We start from the raw sequence: 25,700 nt of genomic DNA, 5'->3' as shown, positions 1-25,700 counted from the left end.
TTTTTTAAATTTATTTATTTGTATTGATAAAACTTTAGCCTACATACTTGAATTATATTATGCTGTTTCCTTATACCTCATTTGAATTAATTAATTTAATTGCTGGGCTAGTTTTTTTTGTTAATTAATATTATAAGCATATGTCTACTGTGAAGAATAATAAAGAGTAATAATCATTTTTATTGTTTAATACTCACATTATATACTTAGCTGCGTAAATAGTCACACGAAAATTTTCGTGAATATTTTTATATTTTATTAGTTTACAGTTATAATCTTAAATTCCTATTGGTCTTGAAAGTGGAACAAATTACACGAAATTTGACCGTTAGTTATGTATGAGGATACTATTTGTTTTACAAAATAATTTGGCTTGTAATAATAAAATTAAATATTCTGATTTTATATAATTCTAAATATTATATAATAGGTAATCTGTCATGTAAAGAAAGGTAGATAAATCTATGTGAAAGTTACTTCATAGGATCATTCAATTTACTGGTAACTTAATAACTTAATCCTAAACATGACACGAAAATTACACTAACATTTAGCTCTTATATAATCTCATTGATGCTTTTCCGGTTTCGTTCATGAAATCATTTCAATTAAAGTTGTTCATTTAAATATGTTCATTCCGATGTTCGTCTTCACTCATATTATATTAATTTGACATAATTATTCACATTAAAGAATACAACATTCAAATGTAATAATAAATCCTTATTGGATTCAATCCAGTACCTACTTGACCGGTCGTTTCATCACGACGTCACTGCTAGACTTGTTGAACTTTTTTAATTAACAATTTGCTGTGATATATCTTTAGTTATGTGTAAATCTCGAAATGCAAGGCAATTTTCTATTTTTTAATTATAACTCATAATAAAAACAGATAATATACTGCTGTATAACATTTTGTTACAAGGCTATTGATTAATTATCTGTATGTACAGGTCTCAAAGTATCTGACAGTTCTTATTAGATTCAATTAGATTCTTAATTCAAATAATTTTACCCCCAAACGTTTAATTTGATGAGATAAGGTTTATTGTAATTAAAAATAATTCATAATGCGTATGTATATATATATATAGTTATAAAAGAGTTATTTTTTTGTATTATTTCAGTATTATTATTATAAAAAGGGACATGAAATCGTTGAAATTCCGCATCTATAGGTGTACAAAAGAAAATTGGTCGAATTATTTTTACATTTATTTCGACCACAGATGATATTAGTAATAATAATATCATAATAACTTAAGGGCTCTTCGTATTTATACTGTGTTTGTACATGAAAAAAAAAATTATATTTTTCGTACATATTATTTAGTTATAATATTTGAAAATCCTCCTGATCCATTTCGGCTATGGCGGTCAATCTTAAGATAGACTACCCAACTGCGCAGGACATATTATAGTTCTTAATTAGTGTCTGCACAAACACAGATGCACTCTCTCTATCGGACCGGAAAGAGCTTAGTCGGCGATTATACATACTTTCCATAGTACGGGAGCGTACACACTTCCAACTTCCACACTCCGTGTTGCTAATGGGAATCTTCGACAGAAAACTTTTAAATGGTCCGACCCGGGGTTTGAACTCAGGACCTCGGGATCTGCGACCCTATATTTAGCCACCAGACCAAAGAGATGAGTAATATATTAGGCAATAGTTTATATACTAAATACATTGGACACACTCTTAGTGAGTATACTCGTAAGGCATGACTAATATAAAGCAAACATTGAATAGCATATTCAGTCCGGAAGGATGTCTCCATAAATTGTAACTAGCAGGGTCGAAAGAACTGGCCCTATTATACTGTCTCGTCTAAACAGCACTCGTATAATGTTCCGGCCACTTTTTGCCCTTTATCAAGCAATGCGACTTTCGATAAGGCACGTGCTGTCAATTCAAGGGCCCCTAAATTACATAAAGTCCTTAGACATGCTGATTTATAATGTATTTTGTAAATTGTACTATATAGCATGCGCGTTTGTATAGGTTGGTGTACAAAGAAACCATATAATTTCGAGTATTTTTTTTTTAATTCATGCCAATGATAGTTTCATATAGAACAAATTTTGATATATAGAAAGCAAGGTAATACTTTATTAATTCCCAATGTTAATATTAAAAATCTCCTAATTTTCCGTTCTTATTCCAAAATCAAATACAAGTATAATCTATTTAACAAAAAAGGAATATTACAATGGATTTATAATAGAAGAATTTATCGACTAGTATACATAGAATAAATGATAAATATAAACCAATCCAACTTAGCAAACTAATAAAAAAAATTATTTCATTTTGTATTATTTTTAATATATTCATGTTTTGAAAGATTTTATAGTAAAATTCGTTCAGTGATCTTAATTGTACTTCATCTTCATTCGTATTCATATATTTGTAGAAAAAGCCTTAGTATTTCCAGAGGTATTCTCGTTTATCATTCAATTCCACACCGGAAGACTCAGTTTCGTAGTTAGTAAAGTTAGACAAATAACGTACATTGATACTCGTACTCGCCTATATATCTACAATCTACTTCTACAAGTTTACATGTTCTCCGTGCCTTTTTTGTCTTCTTTTCTATTATTTTTGATTTGCAAGTTTTTCTATAGCATCTCAATATACATTTTTTTGCATTATTTATGATTATAAAACTTTTAATTGAACTACGATGACTTCTTTAATAAACTGGAATTTTGTGTGTTATTTGATATTTGACTTATATAACTAAAAACAATAACAGGTACGTTTTTAAAATATATTCGTTATGTACTATTTATGAGATAGGCTGTTTATAGTTAAGCTTGCTTTTAAGTTGATAAACTTACATCACATTAATATATAATATTTTTACACTACAATTACGTTACACACTTACTATATCGCACTGTTTTTATATTATATTTTGAAGTCAGTATTATAAAAATCTTAACATTAAATTAATGTATGGCGTGGAGATCAATTTTTATGGAAGTCTCGCTGGGATAAGTTGAGTGATGGAGTCTGTAGGGGGCTTTTACAAGCGTCGTTTTAAGTACATTCAATGACGCATAAGGTTTTGGCTGCGCAGACATTATTAACGTTCATGAGAATATTGTAGCTAGACTAAACATATTGTGATAATTTACTATTATAGTGTATTGTTGGTAATATTATTTAAAGATTCAAGATCATCCTTCTAGGATGGTCTCTACTAGGAGCTCTCGAATATTACCCGATGATCCGCGGTGGTGGAAAACATCGTGAAAAAACCTGCATAGGTTGAACTTCTTCCACATATGTTGGATACATATACTAAGACACATTGGAGCAGCGTGGTGGAACAAATTCTAAAAACGATTTCTCAAGAACACAGACCCATAAACAACAGTAGGAAAATTTAATTCTTAATTTACATTTTCATATTATTTTACATAACAGTATAAGACTTCATTAATTATGCACATTACAAATAATTAATTAACATATATAAAATATATTATTATTAATGCAAGAACAACAAAATTCACCACACGTGTAAACACAAACAGTCCGTTAAGACATCCGGGGTTCTAATTTACATCATCGCAACTATTAATATGATTTTTAAACTATAAATTCTTCTTTTACTCGCGTTGAATAAGACAAATAATTAATTATTTAAACACAAAATGTAATGTTTTAAAGAGAAATGTAAAAATCATATAAAATATTCAATAAAAGTTAGTCTTGTCGACAGTCTGACGCAATTTACCCATATAAATGTCAAGAATTCATAGTACTCAGCATTATTCAAGTTATTTTTTAAGCGTTTGTTTTGTTTACATTTAAGTAACATTCCATGTTTCAATTACTGTCCCTAAGTACAGAATAAATGCGTCGTTTGTCAAATGAGCTTACATGGCTTTAGATTCCGAGGTCCCGGATTCTTGTTCAGAATAAATTTTTAGGTTTTTCGATTAAGGCATTCTCAATTCAGCCCGAAGTTAGGACATTGGCATGTACGATCGTAAGTCCTGCATTTGATCTCGCTTAAGACGGGAATCCATCCCATCGGAATATTAGAGAAGAGATAGAGCATCCACTTGTGCTCTATAATACATCTTACGTAGATAGATATCTTTTGATGTTTACCAGTTTTGCCGAAATTCGTGATAAGCACTATTTAATTTAAAGGTGCTGGCATACGAGTAAAATAGTATTCATACTATTATATAAAACAAATTCACGTCGCATATAAAAAGTAACTGTATCTTGCTATACATAACTCGTATAATAACGCATCTTCATAAATAACAAGTGAAGGAACCCGCTAACAATATAAAAAATACACATGACAAGTAAAATTATATGCGCTACAATAATTATGATGCGTATAATTCATTTAAACAAGGAAGTTATAATGCTGACATAAACCGTAATGTTATATAAGGCCACCATCATACATAATACTAGCCTAAATACATCGGCTTACCACCAAAATCTATATTGGGCCTCGGCAATACCCTACACTTGCGGTCGTAAAAGCTGTATTTATATATAGCTTTATTCTTAGACATTATTTTGCAGATATTGTCCTCTATATAATATACTACTACTTAGCCGTCTCGGCTCCACTTGGTATAATAAGGGTCAAAATAAAACATATCGTCATATTTCAGCCATTTGACATAAAACTATAATTAATAATATGCCTACCTCGTGAATCAATCAATGTTTTGGTGAAAACCCTATGAAAATCCATTTTATCTTTTTTGAATTTATCGCATTCGAATAAACAGACAGACAGACACACATAAGAGTTATTTACAATGAAATTGCAAATCTAAATCTAAATAACATTATTGCCATTATTCCACGCGCTCGTGATTTGTATTGTAGCTATTTTTAATTGTGTATGTGTGTAATATGTGTTTCATCAATTTAAATAAAGAATTATATTCTTTAAGGTTTAAAAAAATACTTTTTAAAATCAATGTTCAAATTTATTACTGTACAAGTTCTTGCCGCGAGGAAAGCTGGCAATGCTAGTAGCATTTCTCTTTTGAATCGCAAATCACATTCTCTGAGAAAAAAATTAAAAAAAAAACTTCTTTGCTACGAGTGGATAAACCTATAGTACGGGTGTTTTTCCAAGATCCAAGTTCTAGCATAGTTTACCTACACTTCATTACAATTAGATCATTTAGTTTTAAATAAAGAATTAATTTAAACCTGTTAAAAAATTACTAATACTAACTAAAACTATTTCCTTTCCAAATTAAACTAAAGCCCAAAAGGATGTGAGGATCGATACGGGTAACTTTCACATCAATATGCAATATAAAAAAACATAAATTAAAAGTTCTCTGACTCCTAAATCTTTAAAAAGTATTATTATATTGAACAAATAGAAAATAACTGATGAACTGAAGAATTTTCTAGATCATGTCTCTTTTCAAACAAACAAATTGGTTAATTAGTTCAACCGCTTAGGAGTTATGATGCCACAGACAAACACAGAGATATCAAGATTTTTACATCGGGGTTTCAAAAAAGGAAATAAATAGCCTGTAAATGCCACTGCTGGTATAAGACCTCAATTCTTGAGAAGAAATTTTGGAAATTCAATGCGGATTGGTGGGTACCAATGACCTCAATAGCTCAATTTATCATTGAGCGAATAATAAATATACGATATATAAAAAATATATATGTAATATTATATTATCTATCAGTAGAAAATATTCGTAAATAGATAACGAATAATCTTAAAAGCACGTAAGCGTGTGTAATTCGTCTGATTTTAATACGAGTATAAACATTTCGCAAATCAATTAAAATTCTACACTTTACTTGCTCAATGATTTATACTTATTTCGATAGCTTAATTGTCAGTAGACAAAAAATATGTTCATAAATTTTTATTATTTTATTTAATAACTTATATATATTTTAGATATTAAATATAGCTTCGATGGCTTGTGGCTACCTTATAATGCAGTAGATTCCGAGGTCGTGGGTTCAACCCTGGTCGGACAATTTTTTTACATCCCATCTTATTGCCTCTACTGGACACGAGGCATGTAAGTTTGTCGTTGTTTCGGTTTTCGTCGTCGTCGCAATCGCAACTTAACGGGGAAATGCTGCTAACTTGTCTTCATTCCACGTGGTCATGATTTGCACATAAGCTATTCTTTAATTTTGATTTGGATACACGTATATAAGTACACAATGTAAATTCATTGACTAAAAATGGGAAATGTATATAATATCAACTGCCTTGTTGGTCTAATGGCTATCTTATTAGACTGATAGAAGATCTTGAGGTCTTAGATTCCAACTCCGGTTCGACCTAATTAAAGGTTATTGAGTTATTCTATTAAAACCTACTCTATTTGGCTCGAAAAGCACATAAATGAGTTAGCCATGCTTTAAAATCTTTATTTTTGTATTGGATTATAAACAATTATCTAACTTTGAAGAAAACTATGTGCAATCGTGGTGTAAGCAGATAAGGTGTGTGTGCATTGTGCACAATATCTCCTGTGCAGTTCATCATCGTAATATCAAGGTAATAATAAAAAAAGAACACGTTAAACTCAATAAACGTGTCAGAACGTGCTTCACGTACGTGGCATTTGTAAATGTTACATATAGAAACATTGTAATCAAATTCAACGTAAAAATCTCGCAGAAGTTGCCCTTAAAATATTCAGAGAGTTCAGTAATTTACTAGATGATTGTATTTAAACTTGATACGTCTTTTGAAAATATTAAGCGTAAATTGCAAATAACCGCATTAGTCACTTCGTATCTCAATGTTAGTGATTTACTGCGGATTTATTAGACCACGTCGGATTACAAAGTTAAATTACGTATCAGACCCCACGCAGCAGCGCAACGCTTTACAAGAATTACTCGGGGAACACTTAATAGCACTACACCGTTTACATGTAAATTATTATAACAGTTATATTTAAGATATACCTATAGCCGCAAATCCTTATATCCTTATATTCTGCTGCAAAACAACAGTAACAGTTGTGTTCCGGTTTGAAGGGTGAGTGAGCCAGTGTCATTACAGGCACAACGTCTTGCCCTGCACCGATTTATCTGGCGACAGAGTGGTTGCATCGCGTTTTGAGCAACAATTTCGTTATTAAATATAATTGAAAATTATATTGTAAGAATAAGCCTAAGGTTTCCTTGGTGATTTATTCTTAATTATGCTGATATCAATAAATAGTTCATGAGCAAAAAGGTAATATTTACGAAAACAGATGGTAATTATTAATATCTATTATTTGTTTTATTTGCAAATAAGAGGAAATGTATATATTTTCAAATTCTTAAACGATTACCGAAGGAAGATTTAAATGTAACTCAAATAAACCCATTATACGTAAATCCAAGTCTTAAAACAATGTTATTATTTATCCTGTATGAAAATCAACAAATACTATGTAAAAGCATGATTTATAAAAAGCGTGCTGTTAGTTTCTATATAATATTTAATCGTATTATATTTTGTGATTATGAGATTTCTTTTTCTATTTGTTACAATTAACGACGCTCGTAAAGAAAATAACTTTATTTTGTTATCAAAGTGACTCAAGTCACGAAACATGACTAGCTCGTTATCTGTATAAATAAAAAGAATTACGTATTTAAGACTTTATTTAGCAGTTTAGTGTTCTTAATTTAAAAAAAGCAAAAGACCTGCATTGTTGCAAATATTTCATTGGCATACTCTCAATTCGATAAATTGAATGTAAATGTATGCAATTATAAATGTATAGCAGCCTAATTGGAATGAACGAAGCTCATGAAATTTAAATCACCTTGAGATGTACACCTGGGGACCAATTCTACTAAGAAATTGTCATTTTATCGCAATCGAATCGAACCGTAATCGTTGACGTTTATCCGTATTCCTATTCTTTAATTTAATTATCGACTATTGGTCACTAAGTTAACAATTAAGTTTGTTTTTGACACAACGGTATACGTTAACGTCATATCGGTTAGGTTCCGATCAGAATAAATATAGAATAGTCAAAGTTGGATTGGAATTGAATCGGGAACGTAACGTACTCGTTACGGATTAGTAGAATTAGTCCCCTGGGTTTCGGCTGTGACAAATCGAATGCAGAATGTATTACTGAAATGGGTCACTGGTTTTAAACCGTTAGTTTTGGATTCCTGTATATTTAAATGAACGTCGTGACATTTTTACCTTTGAAGTAGAAACATTTGTGTTTGAACAGTATAAAGTTTTAAAGGAGAAAGCGTTAAACGTTATTTAAATGAACTTGATAATTATTTTCTTTTAAACATGAATAGTGTGTTTCATCTTTCAAAAGAAATAAGATTCAACCTTTTGCTATGTTAAAATTACTTAATTACATATTCGTGTATTGTTTTTTTTTTCTTTTCATTCGGACAGTGTTTACTCTTTTGTAGCTGTAAAATAAATAAAACAGATAATATGCGTATAAAAATATGAACACCATTATAGAAAAAAGCTTTTTAATTGTTATTAATGATTATAATTCATTCTTTTGTATATTTCATGAACTACAAGTTGGGTAGTTTGATTGGCTAGAATGAGTTGATGTTATTTGCATTGGTCTAGTATATCAGACCAGGTTCGTATAAATAGAAATAGAATTAGCTCGTATTATAATTTTTCAATATGAAACTATTAACTGCCAGTAACAAACAAATGTAACAATATTCAATTAGTTTTAGAATCGCATGCATTTCAATATCTATCTTTGTATTTGATCGACTTGCTTGACAAGCGGCTAATAGCCATTACTCTGTACACCCACTACGTATACAAGATTACGATCCAATAACGCAAGCTGCTCGCCAGCTGAATTGATGATATCAATTGTTGATTATTAGGTAACTTCATAGTTAGCTTGCAACTAGACCAAGCGGATACTAAGTTAACACTTGCGATCAACAAAAGATGTTTTATTTTATATAAATTATATGTATGACTAATTATTTCAGATTTTTATTATTATTTAGCTTAAATGCTGTTATTTTTCATTCACGAAACATACATAGAAAACATCGAAATGTATAGAAATGACATAAAAAAGTTATTTAGTATGTCACGTGATCTAAATTACATATAGATATAAAGAGGATATCAATAACTTCCACTCGAAGTAAAAGCCCTAAGTCCACTATAAAATTGAAACGAGCTAATTATTTAAAGATAACATTTTCTTTTTTATCCCATAAATTTTCGTTAACATTATAAATATATGCTAATAATATATTAGACTATCAAAAATCATTCAATTTTTTTATTAACGCCTACAGTAGCTTATGTTCCAGAATAACAAAGGGTTAATAAATCTATTTTTATTTAGATTAATATTCTTTATAAATTAGGATTGTTGTAGATTAAGTATCGTTCAAGTTTCTCGTGAATAATGTCTGTTTTTAATTGGATCTAGTACTCGGCCTTAGTACAGTACAAGTTGTATATCGTTATTCCAAATGATTATGTATAATTATGTAAATATTATAATAGAATCTGCCACAGTGTAAATATTTTTTATAAACATTCATTAATACGTGTTTTCATTGCTTTCCTGTTGTGTTTTAAATGTATTAGTAATGAATGAAAAGTTATTAAATTATAATGTTAATAATAGAGCTGTAATTGATATTTAACCTACAAACATTGTAATACCAAGAATATTAAAATAAATAAATTATTACTAGTTTTTTTTTAACAAATGTTTATTTTTGATTATAATTAATTATTAGTTAACTCTTAGAGCGTAAAATCAAATGCAAAATAAGACACTTATTGACAGTTTAAGATAAAGGAAGTGCAAAATAAACATTTCTATTAATGCCCACTTCAGTTTCTAATCTGGTTTAAAGAAATGTTAACCAACAGTTTTAGTTTAATTATGACTATATTTTAATTTATTATACTCTTAATATGGTAGCTGGCTTCTCTCAAACTCGTAAATTTATTTTGCAATCAGAATAAAATAAAGCCAATGTTTGTAATCCCAAAAATGTCGAAATTTTCTATGACCTAAATTTAAAAAAATCATCAGATAAGATCAATCAAGGCGTTGGCTTGAAATCTTATAAACAAACTTACTAAAAATATTAATAAGATTAATCATAACCAATCTATAGCGTGTCCAATCTTTCATCAGTTCAGATTAGAACCAAAATGGAATGGCGTGTGGCGAAGTACACGACCAAGGAAGTGCCAGCGTCAATGTTCCTGTCAACGTTGGCGTCCAACGTTTGACAAACTTCGTTAAACTAACCAAACAACGTTTATTATAGGCCATTCAATTTCAGATTTATAGCACATCACATTGTGAATGAATTTCTTGTATGTATTTTATGTTTTATTTACTCGCCGGTTAAGATTTCATGCAAATATCTATAGATTATTTACATTACTAGACTAAGTCAATGCCCTTGTCAATGTGATGTTAGTTGTTTATCGTGTGATCTGGAAAACTTTATAAGATAAATAATTTTGATTAAACTTATAATATTATTTATAAAATAAACCACTTTCAATTTTTAAAAGTGGCGTTTTAAAAATATATTCACACAAGCTCCAACAAACATACGCACACACAAATACAGTGAGATAATTATAAGTAATACAAAAATAACACACGAGTTTCAAAGTAACTCAAATCATTTCATTTGCTCAATGTGTTTAACATTACAATACATTTTCTTATCGATTTAAATTTTTTGTGTTACAAATTTTGTGGACTCTTTAACCTTGACAAGTTGTGCATTCAACCCTTTATTATAATAAACTCATCTACATATCAAAACAGTTCCGAAAGTGAAACTTCAAATGAAATCAAATCGAATTAAATTTACTTGAATAATTTATCGGTCGTATTTATTTAGATAACAATGAACATTGATTTACAATCAATTGCTACACGAATCCTAACGTTTTAACTTCAAATTTACCGGACACGTCTCGATTAGAAAATTATCAAGAAATAACGAACGTTATGGCTAATGCAATAGGACTCACGGGAGTTCTTTGGCTTTTACGTCCTTCTAAGTCATTAGTAAGTTTAATGAATGCTTAAACATGCCCCAAGGAACATTTCTGGAGCGTGGTCTAGAATTGAAATCATTGACAATACAGACCGTACATTGAAAGTCAACAAAAATGTCCCAAGCAATTATTAAGAAAAAAAAGAGATTTTGTTTTATTTTTGAATTAAGTTACAATTAATTTCGATGATTCTAAATCTGTTATATTTATAGAAATTTGTACAAAATTAAGTTTTTCATGTGAAACATATTATATTCGTGTCCCGTAACGGCAAACGGCATGACGCTCTCTTGGCCCTTCTCCAGCCGGACTCAACTTATTTGAATATTCATGTCATTTACACTTTACACTTCGTTTCTATATATTATTATAATAATAAGTAAAATGTATAATTTATTTTACTAAACAAACTCGAAGCCAAACAAGTATTATATATTTCACTCCTTATTTATTTATTGCTTTTCTTTAATAATAAATTCTTGCAATAACAATCATTTTTTTTGTTTTCCGTCTGCCGAGTATTCTTTGAATGCCATATATTTTTTTGTACCGATATCCACTCAGTAGTTTCATAGATATATAGTCATGCAGTAAATAACTATAGGTGAAAATATTCATATCATCTTATACATATCGAGCCGAGATGGCCCAGTGGTAAGAATGCGTGAATCTTAACCGATGATAGTGAGTTCAAACCTGGGCAAGCACCACTGAACTTGTTTAAATTGTGTTATAATTCATCTCGTGCTTGACGGTGAAGGAAACCATCGTGAGGAAACCTTCATGTGTCTAATTTCACTGAAATTCTGCCACATGTGTATTCCACCAACCCACATTGAAGCAGCGTGGCGGAATAAGCCCCAAAACCTTCTTCTCAAAAAAGGAAATTAAGCCTTAGCCCAGCTTTTAGCATTCGCACGCTGTTACTATACTGAAATTATTTGTCACGCAATTATATTTACTATCAAAATAATAACATTATTAATTGTTATAATAAAAATAATATTGTTTTCTGCATAATAAAATTATAATTTACAATTAAGAATTCGCATTTCTGTAAAATAACAAAGAAGATGAAAATGATAACATACCTTTACATATTCTATATTGTGTTTTATAATGAATATAAAAATAATCTTAGGTTGTAAATTAGATTTGAAGATAACTTTTATTTACCCCATGTTTCGCGATTTCAGAAAATTTATGTTTCATTTATAGTAACTCAACTCAAGGATCGTTAAAGTTATACAGCTTAACTAACTTATAGTACCTTTTGATTGAGGATCAATACTATAACGTAAAAAAAAACTGTACGTCTGTGTAATGGTACTCGAGATTAACGTTTTCAATCATACAAACTCTCTAGTTTTATATATTTTTGTTAAATCCTTACTAATATTATAAATGCGAAAGTGAGTTTGTCTATTTGCTTACATTTTCACGTCTTAACTACTCAACCGGTTGTCATGAAAATATGCATACACGTTGTCAGGGGTACAAAAGAACTTGCCCTACCCTCTCCTGTACCACGTCCTCCCACTAATAAATAATTATTGATCAATACATTGTTATTATTATTATTTTAATGGACTTAAAATAATAATAATAACGCTGATGACCCAGGAATTGTATGTGACATTAATGATTATTCGCGCAATTTAGTAAAATAAAAATTCGTAATTTTATGTGCATAGTAATGAGCGTTAATATACTAATTAGATATAAAATATAATCGCGAAGTTTCTAAGAATTTTTGTGTGTAGATAAAAATGATTAAAAAAGTTAGCTTTAAAACTATACTAATGGACCACAATATCGATTAGAGAGTGATCAAAGATATATTATTTTTAATCGAAGAAACAGAAGACGTAAAAAATTATCAACGTGTTAGCTTCGATAGCTGCTTTTGTGGTGGTAAAAATAACGAAGACTTTGGAAATTGAATACTTGTATTAATGATAAATAATTATAAGATGAAGAACTGATGTGTGTCGCGCACGCGAGTCGAGACGACAAGTGAAGTTAAGTTGGTAGGCGCGTCCCCGCACCCCGCGATGATAGATAGTGAAGCGCCGCAACACAACGTTTCCTTATTTGATTTTATTTAAAGTCTGTCCCCGTAAAATATAACATACCTGACTCATCATCCCTAATTTGAGCGAATAATTTCGTCTTTTACGATTTATAATGAATACGATTTATAGAGAAATTAGACTTTAAATAACAGATTGTAATTGAGATGTAATAATAGAATCTTGTTCTTAATTAACACAGAACTAATGCCGCCTAACTGGAAACTAGATATTATGACCCGTAAGGTTGTAATTACACTGGTTGTACTGGTACACCCCTTCAAGCCGACAGTATATAAATTATTGCTATTTCTCAATATTTTTAGGGATTATTATTATATATTTTTTTAGTATATTTTTTTATATATTATTTGGCCTTTCTTTTCTAAGTAAATTATGTTAATGGTAAATTAATCAGTATTTGTTTTTAAGACCAGTAACAGAAAACAAAGAAATAATTATTGTATAAAATATACAAGTAATTATGTATTAGTAAATATGTAAATATCTGTAAGAACGAATACCAAAACTATTTTATCCAAACTTAAAGTTCGCTTCTAAAAAAACTCGTTTAACTAGGAATTAATATTATACACAATCCGGTAAATCGACTTAAATTTTCTAAATTAAATTTATCTAGATTTGATCATTTCCTTATTACCACCTTTTACACAAACGTTATAAAATTTGAATAGGCTGTTTTGATACTTATATATATAGTCTATATCGTACATGTTGTTATCGTTCGTGAGGCAGCTCTTAAAATTTCTAAATTATTTTATGCCGCTAGATATTTTTTTCGAGTACTTCCTCTCGCCTGGTTGAAGATGCAAGCGTCAGCCGCTCCAGTGATGGTGAGTGGAGACGTAAGTAAATGTACAACCCACCACTCATCTAGTGATTGACGCTTCGTCCTCATGTCAGTCTTATTTAAGCAATTCATAACAACATCTATTAAGCTGCTTTGTATCACTGAGATATTATGATTTGGAAGGTAGGTTAAACTTGTTCATATTTGCCCGCGTCTTCACACGCATGTGAAGAAGGCGCAAGTGTTAGGTATCCTATATTTAATGTAAGGATTCTATGTTAATGTAAAGCTATCTCTATTTAAAATTCTATTCAAATCTGTACAGCCGTTTTTTCGTGATTCAGTTAGAAACATCTACAGACTTTCACATTTATAATACATATTAGAAGGATTAATAATATTAAAGATTTAGTGCATTTTAATATAATATAATATATTTCCTTAAAAATTAAAAACAGTGGCTACCACACAAATCATTAGCAGCATATCCTTGACGAATCGTAATTCCCATTCTCTGGACTAAAAATGAATCAGTTCTCCTATCACCAGTGAGCCCTATAAGATGGTGTCACTGTAACTATGGAACAATGTATAAAACAAAAGCATAGATTCATGTTATGTTATTATTTCAGATAAATATTATAACTTATATTTTACATTTACAAATGAACGTTCCAGCCAGGAGAAGTTCTTTAAATTCAAAAATAATTTGAAACTAATTTAAAAATTATAGTGCAATTTTTTTAGATACATATGAAACGCATTGCTAGTGATGTTTTTCATATATCGAAACCATTATAACGATGTCTACATTATATTCATGATTACTCACCGATGTTTCAGCAAAAGCAAAAGCATTCAGTATTTTGGGAATACTTGACGGACAGGCTTTTGTACTAAATTGGGGCAAAACCTAGGGGTAACCGCAGACAAAATTGCCTGCATAACGGTACGGCGTGGTACAATTATTCTATCCAGTTCCTTTGGGAATCCCAAACTATTTAATAGTGGGGTAAATAGGAGTTGATCTTATATTTATAGTTTTATAGCAAATTTACCGTTCAGTGTCTTCAGATTTATTATGACTACATATAGACTTGAAACGCGAAAATTACAGAAAAAGTCAACAAACTCAACAAAAAATCAACAAACACACACATAAATATTAATAAGCTATACTACTATAACACTGTAGTCAAGAAAAATCCAGGACATTTTTTGCGCATAAATTTTTTATAAGTAATGCAAAATATCAGTACAATGACTATAACTATGTTTTCAATAATCCGGTAACAAATCAGAAGATCTTGCTAACGTCCGAATTCGGATGTGATGTAAATATAAGGCCTCTTATTTCGTACAGAAATTTCGAGATTGGATCATAATCTTGGTTGATTTTCCCTTCGGATAGTTCGTAGCCAACGTCTTGGAATTGGCTTTGTTAATCCACGAGAGATCAAGGAAAAGATCAATGAAATTTCTGAACTAAGAGAGGTCCATTTAATTAAATTTTAAGGAATTAAAACTTCAAATACAATATCTAATACCAAATAAGACTAGCTGTCTGTCTCTCAACTTTACTTACTTAAGTTACTTAACTTAAATTACTTAAGTTATTTGACTTAAGTTTTAGTAACTTAAGTTACTTGACTTAAGTTTTTGTTCCCAAGTTTTTTTTTTATGTTGTTTATATAATAAATACTGCTAAATAATACATTTTACCGCACATCCCACATACTTTAATAAATCTGTGAATAATTGTGGAAATTTTAAAAGACATGATTTTGAATTTGTGAGAATAGTTCTCGTAGTACCAGAGCAAAAATTGAATGTATTAATGACGTTTTTCCTTTTTTTAATAAAATTTTAAGCGAGTGACTTTAAAAATAGGACACTAGAAACCTCATACATTTGAGACACCTGGATAAATAAAAGAAATAAATTTCTTTATATCGAAACTGCTCGTTATCTGTGACTATTCATTCGAATGGTTCAATTTTCAGTAAAGCTGGGAAGAAGGTATTTTTTTCTGAGCTATCCTTCATAAAAGCGTACATATTTCTGTATTCGACCTCTTCAGGAGTAAATATTGTGAAAGTAGGTCGAAGAAATCGATTTGAAAATGAATGTTCATGGAAAACTGCTAAGGGTTTTAAAAGGATTATAATATATTGATACTATGTAAAAATGTCTACATACATAAAATATAAATATAGAAAATTAACAACAAAACATTATATAATTTAATTTATAACCTCCACCATCTAAGATCAAGTAAAGAACTAACTACACCTTGAGTATTTATGTAAACAGAGCAACCATTATTTGCAAATAACCCAGACTTAACAACTCGTGGTCGCTCATCATCTCAATAGACACAATATTACACGATCTTAATTTAACACTAACACGCCCACATACAGACTCGTACACTCACACATATAAACGCACAATACATTACGACAGAAAAGGTAACATATTTCAATGAAATATATTTTCTTCCATAGGTGCACTAAGAATATTATTATTAAGTTTTTAGTTAAGATTTTTTTTTAAATATAAAGTAAGGATAAAATATTACTAATTCGAAGCATTCATTTAAATCCAGATAATCTCATTAAGCTTTTCAGTTCCTAAAATTTTACATATTATGTATATAACACTTGACGGTGACAAACCTTCGTGAAGGATCCTGCATATTTCGGAATAAATTCTAGGACGTAAATCCGGTAATCCACGGAGGAGACGCGTGGTAGATTAAACCCCATACCGTTCTCTTAACAGAAAGATACGCCTTTGTTACCAATGGTACATTATACGGGCTATTACTTCTTACGTAACTCAAATAATGTATTGCATCGATTTAAATGTATTTATTAGCAGCAAGATTAAAATTAATAAGCTCTTTAAATGTTTTCTAATTCAACACCGATTTATATATTACATTACATCATAATACCTTTTCTATAAAGGTTATTAATACAATTAATAACATATTATACATGTAGGTATGAGGAATGTAAGTAAAAAGCTGATTCCTTAGAAAAATTTGAGAAATGTATTTATGTGACCTTCACGGTGCGGATTCCGTCTTGAATCATTAAAACAAATTGATGCTTTTAAGGATTATCTAAGGGTATCCCACAAAGCTTGTATAAATATATTTTTTGTATTCTCCAATTTTTATTTTCTTATACATTATAAATAGGATTTTAAGTGCTACTTTGAACATTTTGAAATTGTAGCATTTCTTATTGATGCTTGAAATACACAATATTAAAACACTTTTAAAAAGTAAATTTAATATTTATAATAGGTAAATGGTTTATTTTGAATCACAAACCTTTAAATATATAGAATAATACATAACAGATACAAAATGTTGTTCAAATATTCGATAATTAATTAATATTTTTATAACAGGTCTTATTAATGTTGTATTAGTTTCTAGAGTACAAATTACTAACAATTTTGACCGCTTTATTTTGACCGAAATAAAATTATATGTTTTTGAGGAAAAAAACACGTTTCTTTTTTCTTACCCCTATTATATGGGGTACTCATATGTTCGGTAGTATTTTAATAGAATTTTCGATGCTTTAAGAACGGCGAAGAAAGAAACGTGACCCGTACGGTTCAGTAAGGGCCTGAGGAAATGCGGCTAGCATATATAGCAGGCCCTTACTCTAGCCACTAGACCAAAGAGACAGTCAAGATTTATACTATATACAAAATAACCAATCAAAAAAAAACATTTATGATCACGAATATTCTAAATAAAATTTCAACAATCAAATTCTACATATTGCGAAACTCGAGCACAATATACAATAATATTATTATGTAATTTTTGTATAATTTTGTTTTTCATATTGAAACATAAATTTTTTATATCTTCTCGTATAGTAAATTTCGTTGTATTTTTAGTGATTTGGTCCGTGTCATCTGCACGTGACTATTCGATTCCGTTTGCACTCTCGTATGAAAGATCACCGTTTCTACTGTACTGTGAATGCACTACAGATTTTTGAATACACAATGAAGCGAAATCTGAAGATTCTTATTCTAAAAATGGCTTATTACGCTTTGGATACAAACTTCACGGTTTTATGACCTTTATTTTCAAAGTTAAATAAAACTATTTAAAATCAATCAAATAAAAAATCACCGTTCTTTATTTATATATTATTTTGGAAATATAACAGCACTATAAAAATATAAGTAAATGAAAAATAGCTTAATCTTAAACCAAAACAGTTTCCCCTTATAAATGAAATAAATAAAATATTTTGCAGAATTTAAAACATATGAATATTTAGTTATAAGGAGTTATTATTTAGATACAGTTAAGATAGGAATTGAATAATTTAATTCAAAAGTCAAGAAACGATATCACAAGTTAAAATTTACGTGTTTAATACTATAAGAATTATATATATGTTAATATTTGTATCAAAGTATACAAGATATTGAATACAAACAATGTGATTAATTAAATTAACGTTAATAAATGCTAAGATTCTACACATACATACACACTCACATAGGATATGTTAATTAATCTTCAAAATGTAAAGTACATTTACATATAATTTCGTCGTGTCGTCTGACCCCCGTGACCCTTTAAGGGTAAAATACATTTTGGGCTTAGAATAATTTTCCTACCTAAGACTAAAGATAAAATTAAAACGCATATTTCATCATAAGAAATGTTAAATTAAATAAGATCTAGATAAAAGAAGATACAAATTTAACATATACAGCTTTACTTATCAACGTTGCTTGGCTGTTTAGTTAAAGATTGATTTCGCTCTTTCTGACATTGCTGATTTGACATTCGAAAGAAGAAGACACAATATTGTTCTAATCAGCCGCTAAAAATTTTATTATATAATTTTTTATAGGTATTCAAACTTCACGTGTTTTAACCACTCACATCATTATTAAATCTGAAGCTAATATTCTGTTTGTAATTGAAATCAAAATATATTTTATTTGAGTCGGAACAAGCATTTCTGAATTGTAAGTTTACATTTTAATGTAAAGCTCGAGAAGAGCAGGCAAGAAACTCGAAAGTTATATTAATTTATCTCATTAAATAATACAGACGATATATGCTCTTCGGCGTTCGGTGGTGACCTTCACAAGATACTTCGAATATCTACACTGGCGCTGTGCAAAGAAATGTAGAAGTATAAACCAAATACCAAACGCGCAGCCAACCACGGAACATTTCATGTTATGTACCTTATGCCTTTTGGTACACTGGTTCACTCTTTTTTTATTTAAGAGTTGAGATTCGAGAACAGCTGGTGTATCAAAGCTGTATTTCAAAAGTACGGAACAACGGCTAATGTGTAGAGCTGATGGTAGAGCTTTGTGCAAATTCGTCTGGGTAGGTACCACCCACTCATCAGATATTCTACCGCAAAGCAGCAGTACTTGGTATTGTTGTTTTCCGGTTTGAAGGGTGAGTGAGCCAGTGTAATTACAGGCACAAGGGACATAACATCTTAGTTCCCAAGGTTAATGATTAACATTTCTTACAATGCCATTATCTATGGGCGTTGGTTACCACTTACCATCAGGTGGCCCATATGCTCGCCCGCCTTCCTATTCTATAAAAAAAAGTGTAGGAGTGGCGGAAAATACGCGTTAAGATGATACCAACTTTGGAAACTTCCATAAATCAATATACGGGAATACAGCTACCTATCCAAAAGGGTTTCCAGAAAATTAGTTTAATATTATTATTACTAAGAATTTACTTTGCCAGAACATTTTCGCATACTTCAGCAAAAATACGAAGATAATTTTATTAGATTGGATAGAAAGAAATACTAAGTAATGAAATTCAATTTAGCCCTTTTACATTATATAAGGGATCAATTTATTTAAGTAATACATTTATTCAGAAGCTATTATTATCTAAGAATATTGAATTTTATAATCGAATAAAAATGTTCGATAAAATTACGCAATTAAAACACAAAATTAGATTATTAAATTGCACTATTTACATTGCACGGCATGATTAAATCCGTATTCTAAATATTAAAAGTTCATTTGGAAACAATGACAGGAGGTTGCGGTAACTTAATTATCAATCATGTTTTTTTCATCAATAAATAAGAAAATACCACAAATGGACCCAATGAAAAATTAACAGCCTAAAAATATTTATGAGGTACAAATAGGCAATAGTCAATTTGAATTATGCTTTTTTATATATATGAATAATATTTAGAAAAACGTGGAATTTAGTTTGTGACAAAAATCCTCCAAAAACTGCAATTTTAATGTACATAAGGTCATTATATGAATATAATTTTAGACATGCACTAAAACCAGTTCTTAATGAACATAATATCATTATTTCTTCTACCGCCAAACAGCAATACTTAGTATTTTTTTGTTCCAGTTTCAAATGTGAGTAAGCCAGTGTAACCAGTCACACGTTCCATAACATTTTAGTTCCCAAGGTTGGTGGCTCATTGGCGATACAATGGCGAAGAGATGGTTAAAATTTCTTACAGTACCAATCTCTATGGGCGGCTGCAGCCTGACTTAGGTAGTCAGTAAATAAATAAAAAATAAGAACCTATAGGCTTTTGTTTACGCTCTATCTTCAAATTTCAATACTTTGTATTTCAGTGTTACAAGTGAAACGCGAGGGAGTCCGTATAATTACATGCACAGTACTAGCAATACCCTGTTTTAATGAATTACTAATTTACTGTTCCAATTAAGCATACACAGCTTGTTAGAAGTGGAGACGATAATAGTCCAACAATCAGATTCGAACCTGCGACTGTTAGATCGTTAGGCGGCTCGTAAACCATTGCGCTATTCATGCTTATATACATTACATCTTACATCTCAAGAATAGCGGCACATTGACATCTTAAGGTGCGCCTACACCTAGTCGATGAGCCATTTGGCTATGCCACTTTATATAGAAAGTCGCACTTGATCACTACGTAGTTTGTGTTATATCAAATGATTCGATCGTTTGCCCTAACAATATCAGGACAAAACGATCGACTAGGTGGAGCAGCACCTTAGAAAGTAGTCGGAATTTCTTGCATCGCCAAAGTAATTGGCCAAAAAAACGCTTATCAGTTTGCTCGCATGCGTACCTAAAATAAAAAAATAAAACACGGCGTGTTACAACCCTTCTTGAAATCCAGCTACTATTATAACCGAAAATTATTTTTGCAATTACTATTTTACTCTTTTATTCAATTAATAAAGTAAAAGTTAAAAACAAAAATTGTTATAATGAACACAGCAAATTGCATTGAATAGCCAAATTCCAACTAATATTACAATTATGATAACGAATTTGTTACGTTTTAACTACTCAACCGTTCAACGTTGATAAGGATGCAGAACAGGAGATAGGGTACCTAAGACCGCCCCCTTATATGCGGACGAAGCCGCAGGCGAATTCTAATAAATTATAAGTTGTATATATCATTAAAGATAATTCTATTAATACGTAAAGAGTATAGAAGACTTACGTCATTATTTACATAGAGCCTTAAATAAATACAAATAAAAATTAAAAACGGTTATTGTACAAATCGTAATCGCGTGGAATGGTGGCAAAATCCTAGCAGCATTTCCACTTCGAAAAATGAACCAGCCCTCCTGCCACCAGTAGAGGTAATAAATGGGGTGTAATATTTTTGATAATAGAAGACTACAATTAATTCTGTCACAAATAATAATACAAAAAACAATGTGTTAATCCATTCTAATCGCATATAATAAAACTGAAGCCATAAATACAACGAAGAATAATAATTAATTCGTATTTACAAATATAGCGTCTGCTATGTCATTCATACCAAGTTTGAATATCTTGAGAGAAAAAATATTCCCATCATACGGCTGTCGATTATTGTAATAATAAATTGCTCTATTGAAATATCGTTTCATTTAATTCATGCAAATATTTAAAGTTTCACTTTTGTTTCAGAGTCGTGGTGGCCAGGTGGTTAAAACACGTGAAGTTTAAACGAAGATTGTGGGTTCAATCCTTTTTTTTTTTTTTTATATTTGCCGGGAGGGCAAATGACTCTACTCCACCTGATGGTAAGTGGTAGTAGAGTCCAAACGCGACGACGGCCAGTTCAGACGGGAAAAACGTTCTGCACTAGCCGCCTTCGCCTTGCCGGCCCGCAAGATGCCTCTTCACGCCTCGTTTGAAGGAACCCGGGTTGTAAGAGGAGGGGAATACGTGAGCTGGTAAGAAATTCCATTTTTTGGAAGTTCGACAAAGAAAAGAGTTGCCAAATTTCTTTGTTCGCGATGGAATTGATGTCATAGTTAGGCGGTGACATCGAGAACCAGCTCGGGTGGACTTAAAAAGGAAGGGGGAAGCAGGAATTAGAGAGAATAATTCCTCAGAGCACTCGCCGTGATACAGTCGATAGAAAGCGCTCAGTGCTGCTATCTCACGACGCAATTGTAAAGGTTCAAGGGTGTTTGTGACCTTTACGTCGCCAATGATGCGTACGGCACGTCGCTGCAACCGGTCCACGGCCTCCAGTAGGTACTTAGCGGAGCCATCCCAAAGGTGCAAGCAATATAAGCAGTTGTTGTGGCGTGAAAAAACGCCGCACCTTGTTCAGAACTCCGAGTTTCCGTGAAGCTGTTTTTATAACAGCCTCGATGTAATCGCTTGGACTAAGGTCGCAGCGAACGTCGATCCCCAGCATGGCGATTTTGCTTTGTATCACCAGCGGAGTACCACAGAGGGAGGGAAGAGGGGAAAATGCTGACTTTTTCGCTGTGAGAGCGCATACCTGTGTTTTCTTGGCATTAAACTCAACAAGATTATCAGAGCCCCATTTGGCGATGAGCTCTAATGTCCTATCGAGTTCAACGACAAGATCCTTCCGCCTCTCCTCAATTTCCGCCCGCCCAGCCACTGCGCGTCCGTGGTATCCACCATGCACTGTACTATCGTCTGCATAGCAATGTATGTTCCCAAGAGAGAGCATATCATTGATATGCAAAAGAAAGATTGTCGGAGATAGCACAGATCCCTGGGGGACCCCAGCATTCACTACATAGAATTGTGAAGCGCAACCATCTACTAAAACACGAAGGCTACGCTTGTTTAGGAAGCTGACAATCCAGGTGCATAGCTGAGCAGGCAGACCATATGCCGGCAGCTTGGAGAGAAGACTTCTGTGCCAGACCCTGTCGAAAGCCTTGGAGATATCGAGGCTGACAGCCAACGATTCTCCATGCTTGTCGATAGCTTCACCCCAGAGGTGCGTTACGTACGCTAGAAGATCACCTGTGGACTGTTTTGGTCGAAACCCGTACTGACGATCATTAATAAGACAGTGATCTTCTAGGTAATGGATCAGTTGGTTGTTTAAAATCCGTTCCATCACCTTACAAAGTACTGAGGTGATAGCTATTGGCCGATAATTTGCCCGATCAGACCGATCCCCTTAACAAGACAAGTATTAAGGAATTTGTATTTATAACCCATCTAGTTCTTTTTTATCAGTGATATTGGGAAAAAAAATGGAAATTCATATATATAAATTAAATATTTCAACCCAATTTCTATTATGTATAACTTTTTCAATTATCGAAATACTAATCCAACTAGCGATAGGGCTGAAATTTGAACCTGCACGTACAAGGCAGTGAAATCAACGAGTAATGAGTAACCACTTTTGCAATGTTTTCTGTCCCGTCTCTGGGACTAATTACTGATGTATCTCAATGAAATGTATTCACATGTAGCCACGATGGCGAATACGGATTACTTTTTTTTAATTCAACGAAGCAGGGAGCCTACTGTGCTTAATTTGTGCTTATAATTCATCTCGAGCATAAAAAACGTGAGGATATCCTGCATTTGTAGTACCTACATATATATGATATTATATATTTCCTGGATTGATTTTTATTAATATATAAATTCTCACTGCCGAAAATCTCTCTTCTTTTCTTTGCTCAACCTTACGGTTGACAGGAACAGGTCGGTGGCTGTCTCTTTTGTACGGATTCCCAGACTATTCTTATGTTACAATAAAAAATTCTATTGTATTTGATTAATTTTTTTACCCAAGCACCCATCAGGCTTACTTTTTCATAATGTTATTATCGAGATTCATTTTGATAAATATATATTATTTGGTTTCAGTCCCATAGTCATTCACATTCAAATCATTATTTAGTTACGGGTTTGAGAAGGTCATATCATACGTTTAACAACAGACATCATACACTTTTTTGTCTTACACTTCATACAATTTGATTAATAGCATAATGATGTTGATAGAACAGTATAAAATTTGTAAAGTGCACATTATAACCGTGATTCATATATCAAACAAGTTTCAATAAAAAACTGGTCTGATTATAGAGCAAATCATCTGTGAAAAATACACATATAGGAACCTGAATCCAACTGTAAGAATCTTATTAGTTGTAAATTGCGTGATGCAAGATTATTACCAAAAATACATTAAAAAAATACACGAAAATAATTAATTTCATCGGCCGGTGATCTAAATAACATTGCGAATTGAATTATTAAATGTAATTATTTCATCAAATAAATAAACAATAATCGTAATCGTGTAGGAAATAAAACATTAATAATGGCCCGTTTAAAAATTCCGGTGAAATCAAAACAAATGTTTGTCGGTTCACGCATATCGTGAATTTACAGCATTACTCACTACTATAAAGTAAACCCGATTTTTTTTTTGCATACCTGAAAAAATCGCAGTCATTAACCCCACACAAGTCGCACTAGAAAATCCTCAGTGTCATAACCACGAATTAAGGTCCGTCAAAACAATTATGTCACACGGAACAATAATTAAAACACAAAGTATTTTGACGTCACTGTAAAATTTAATAAGGTCTCACAACGTCATGCAATGGAATTTCAAATTATCACTGTAATCCCGAATTTAAATTCAGACTCGTTTGTTTACGTCCGCGATGTTGGAGGGGAAAGTGAAAGACATGCACTCCCTCCGAGCGTCCAATACAAACTGGCGATGAAAATCGTTCGTCCGTCAAGCGACTGTGGAAAATGTTTTCGGTGAACACCGACGTGTACCGTAGCCTTTGTATTGTATGATGATAGCCATATTTTATTGCAATATGATCTTTATTACATAACCATAAGAATCAATTGTATGCTGCTATTTTTATGGAAATAAGAAAATGTTCAGTGTATTCACCTCTGAAAAGTGGTAGTAATTACGAGTATCTATACTTCGTAGTTCCGTTGGTTTGTTGGTGGCAGGATAATTGTGTTCATTTTTAATATGTTTATTTTATAATAAAAAAACACTTTTAAAAAATGAATTTATATAGAATGCAGTATTTTTTTGTATGTTATATAGTTACGTTAACTATGATAACTTGTGAATAATTATTCAATACATCCTAACCAAATCTGTTATAAGTTTATATTATAATAATTTGTGCTCTAGAATAAGAAAATAAAAATAAATAAATTCTATTTTTTCGCCTTTTTAAAAGTTTTTTTGGCTATATCATCAATTATGTAATACATAATTAATGATATATATATTTCAACCATTATCGGTTCTGAAACAACAGACGACATTATACCATCAATGGAATATTTTCTTGTCTTGTAAAATAAAGATTTAGCGCTCGCGTAACATTAAATGTTCGAAAAACGGGATTTATGGAAGTCAGAAATATGAATAAGATACAGGATGGAGTAAC

At 31.2% G+C, this 25,700-nt stretch overlaps 1 protein-coding gene across 1 annotated transcript in view; it reads right to left on the bottom strand.

Annotated features, from left to right (window-relative positions):
- Positions 1-24,986, bottom strand: part of LOC126771828 (rap1 GTPase-activating protein 1) — a 296,244-nt gene extending 271,258 nt beyond the window's left edge. Inside the window, exon 1 of the mRNA XM_050491952.1 lies at positions 24,706-24,986. The gene's annotated coding sequence lies outside the window, so the exon portion shown is untranslated. The remainder of the gene's footprint in view (positions 1-24,705) is intronic.
- Positions 24,987-25,700: the final 714 nt, after the last annotated feature.

The sequence above is a fragment of the Nymphalis io genome, chromosome 11 (assembly GCF_905147045.1).
Source record: "Nymphalis io chromosome 11, ilAglIoxx1.1, whole genome shotgun sequence".
NCBI classification, from domain to species: Eukaryota; Metazoa; Arthropoda; class Insecta; order Lepidoptera; family Nymphalidae; genus Nymphalis; species Nymphalis io.
The sequence above is the reverse complement of the archived record's forward strand: the minus strand, read 5'-3'. Positions and strand labels throughout refer to the sequence as shown.